The sequence below is a fragment of the Triticum dicoccoides genome, chromosome 7A (assembly GCF_002162155.2).
Source record: "Triticum dicoccoides isolate Atlit2015 ecotype Zavitan chromosome 7A, WEW_v2.0, whole genome shotgun sequence".
NCBI classification, from domain to species: Eukaryota; Viridiplantae; Streptophyta; class Magnoliopsida; order Poales; family Poaceae; genus Triticum; species Triticum dicoccoides.
In genome coordinates this window covers 632,043,931-632,047,811 of record NC_041392.1, presented here as the reverse complement: position 1 = coordinate 632,047,811, position 3,881 = coordinate 632,043,931, and positions in this window count along the sequence as shown.

The window sequence follows — 3,881 nt, the reverse complement described above, 5'->3', positions numbered from 1 at the left end:
GGAATCAAGAGAACTACTAGAAGCAACAATATCGGATTTAGCATGATCATTGTTACTACTAGAGGAAGAATCTTTCTTGTTCTTGTTACTAGACTTGACTTGAGGCATGTAAGTGGATAAGAGTAAACGCTTGGCAATGTAAGAAGAACTTTTCTTGCGGAGATCATCATTGATTGCCTTTAAAAACTCATGCTCTTGCTCAAGATTGAGCTTTTCAAAGCGTAACTTCTCATGAGCTCTTAAAAGTTCTCGATGATCTTCGAAGATAGTTTCATGAGCTAACTTAAGAGTGTTTAGTTCTTTAGTTAGAGCCTCAATCTTCTCCTTATCATTGTCATTCGTTTTATCTTGATTAGCATGATTAATTGACGTTTCATCATAGTATTCATCACTAGAGTTGTCAACAAGTAAATCATCATCACCTAACAAGTCATCTTCATCACTATTAAAATCAACATACTCGGGGTGTGTTACCTTAGGACCTTTGGCCATGAAGCATCTTCCAATTCCTTCATTTGGTGAGTCAAATATATCGTAGGAGTTGGTTGACACAAGTGCTAGACCGGCAACACCTGAGTATATTCGGAATCGGAGTGATAACTTCTCTCGGAGTGGTTGTCGGAGTCGGAGCTGGATACCCATTCACCGACATGAGCCTGATGTCTTCGTTTTGTGTAGCTCCTTGATGATTTTTCCTTCCTTTCCGAATCCTTGCTTCTCCGTGAGTGTCTTCGTTCATAACGATCATCTCTACTCTTTCTCTTTCTTGGTGGTGATTCTTCTCTTTTGCTTCTTCTTTTTGGAGAGTCTTCTCTTCTCTTGTAGGGAGCCGTACACTCATTAGAATAGTGTCCGGGTCTTCCACAATTGTAGCAGTTTCGCTCTCGACTAGAAGATCTTTTGTCATTGTAGGACCTTGACTTGGAGCTTCTATCTTTGCTTCTAATCTTGTAGAACTTGTTGAAGTTTTTCACCATTAAGCTCAATTCTTCATTGAAGTTTTGTTTCTCACTTGATGATGTAGGGGCTTCACATGAGGCTTTGTAGGCACCACTTGATTTGTTGTGAAGTTCCTCTTTATCCTTAAGTGACATCTCATGAGCAACAATTCTTCCAATTACCTCCGTTGGCTTGAGATCTTTGTAATTGGGCATCATTTGGATCAATGTGCACACGGTATCATATTTTCCATCCAAGGCTCTTAGAATCTTCTTGATGATGAATCTATTGGTCATCTCTTCACTTCCTAAGCCGGCAATCTCATTTGTGATGAGAGCAAGCCTAGAGTACATTTCAGCGACTCCTTCACCATCCTTCATTTTGAACTTGTCAAGTTGACTTTGAAGCACATCCAATTTGGATTCCTTGACGGAGTCGGTACCTTCGTGCATATCAATCAAAGTGTCCCAAATTTCCTTTGCATTCTCAAGACGGCTGATTTTGTTGAATTCTTCGGGGCACAATCCGTTGAAGAGAATATCACAAGATTGAGCATTGTATTGCAACATCTTCAATTCATCCGCGGTAGCTTCACGGTTTGGTTCTCTCCCATCAAAGAAGTCACCTTGCAAACCAACACACACAATAGCCCAAACGGCAGGGTTATGTCCAAGAATATGCATTTTCATTTTATGCTTCCAACTAGCAAAATTAGTACCATCAAAGTAAGGACCTCTACGGTGATAATTTCCTTTGCTAGACGCCATACTCTCCTAGGTTGTGAAACCAAGGCTATGACCACCAAAAGCTATGAAAATCAAAGCAAATGGAGACCAAGGCTCTGATACCACTTGTAGGATCGAAAGTATGTCTAGAGGGGGTGATTAGACTACTTGACCAAATAAAAACTTAACCTTTACCCAATTTTAGTTCTTGACAGATTTTAGCTATTTTAGGACAAGTCAAGCAATCATCACACAATTCAAGCAAGCATGCAAAGAGTATATTGGCAGCGGAAAGTAAAGCATGCAACTTGCAAGAATGTAAAGGGAAGGGTTTGGAGAATTCAAACGCAATTGGAGACACGGATGTTTTTCCCGTGGTTCGGATAGGTGGTGCTATCCTACATCCACGTTGATGGAGACTTCAACCCATGAAGGGTAACGGTTGCGCGAGTCCACGGAGGGCTCCACCCACGAAGGGTCCACGAAGAAGCAACCTTGTCTATCCCACCATGGCCATCTCCCACGAAGGACTTGCCTCACTAGCGGTAGGTCTTCACGAAGTAGGCGATCTCCTTGCCCTTACAAACTCCTTGGTTCAACTCCACAATCTTGTCGGAGGCTCCCAAGTGACACCTAGCCAATCTAGGAGACACCACTCTCCAAGAAGTAACAAATGGTGTGTTGATGATGAACTCCTTGCTCTTGTGCTTCAAATGATAGTCTCCCCAACACTCAACTCTCTCTCACAGGATTTGGATTTGGTGGAAAGAAGATTTCAGTGGAAAGCAACTTGGGGAAGGCTAGAGATCAAGATTCATGTGGTAGGAATGGAATATCTTGGCCTCAACACATGAGTAGGTGGTTCTTTCTCAGAACATATGAGTTGGAAGTGTAGATGTGTTCTGATGGCTCTCTCCACGAATGAAGAGGAGGTGGAGGGGTATATATAGCCTCCACACAAAATCCAACCGTTACACACAATTTACCAATCTCGGTGGGACCGAATCAACAAACTCGGTCGGACCGAAATAGTAAACCTAGTGACCGTTAGAGATTTTCGGTGGGACTGACATGCAACTCGGTAGGACCGATATGGTTAGGGTTAGGGCATAACGTAATCTCGGTGAGACCGATTACACAAACTCGATGAGACCGATTTGGTAATAAGCTAACCAGAGGGTTGGTCAGGCAAACTCGGTGGGACCGATTCGCTCTTCTCGGTGAGACCGAAATATTACGAAAAGGAAACAGTGAGTTTACATTGCAATCTTGGTGGGACCGATCTGCTCTTTCGGTGAGACCGAAAAGTTATGAAAAGGAAACAGAGAAATTGCAATCCCATCTCGGTGAGACCGAGATCCCTATCGGTAGAACCGATTTGCTTAGGGTTTGGCAATGGCTATGACAAGTGAAACTCGGTGGCGCCGGGTTGAAATAATCGGTAGGGCCGAGTTTGGCTTTGGGTTTAGGTCAAATGTGGATATGGGAAAGTAGCTGAGGATTTTGGAGCATATCATTAAGCACATGAAGCAAGAGGCTCATTAAGCAACACCTCATCCCTCCTTGATAGTATTGGCTTTTCCTATGGACTCAATGTGATCTTGGACCACTAAAATGTAAAATGAAGAGTCTTGAGCATATGAGCTAGAGCCAATCCTTTGTCCTTAGCATTTTGAGGGTTCCACTTTCACCATCCATGCCATGCCAATCATTGAGCTTTCCTGAAATGATCATCTTGGAATAGCATTAGCTCAATGAGCTATATGTTGTTATGAATTACCAAAACCATCTAGGGATAGTTGCACTTTCAACAAGCTGCTACTAAATGTACTTTAAACCTCCCTGAGAGAAAAGTGGCATCAATAGCCAAATAAGGCCTGCAGCCTGCCAAAAAACCCCGGCGACAAGTCTCAAAGCGGACAAAAACCTTCCTAAAGTATTCCTTGGTCTTTGTCACTCCCCTGAATGTGTACTCCACGGTGTGGTGATCAATATCTACAATACTACCTGGGCTTGTCCTCTCCACTTCACCTTTGAATGGATAAAACAATTGAAAACTTTCCTGCCAGTTACCATAAATAGAATTCATAGATGTTGTTTACCATTGAACAACCTCATGTATGGTAAATCTATCTTGAACTTATCTTTGATGTTCTTCTGCAATTCCTTTGGACCCACTTGCTGCTTTTCTTTCACCCACTTCTTTATTTCTTCTGC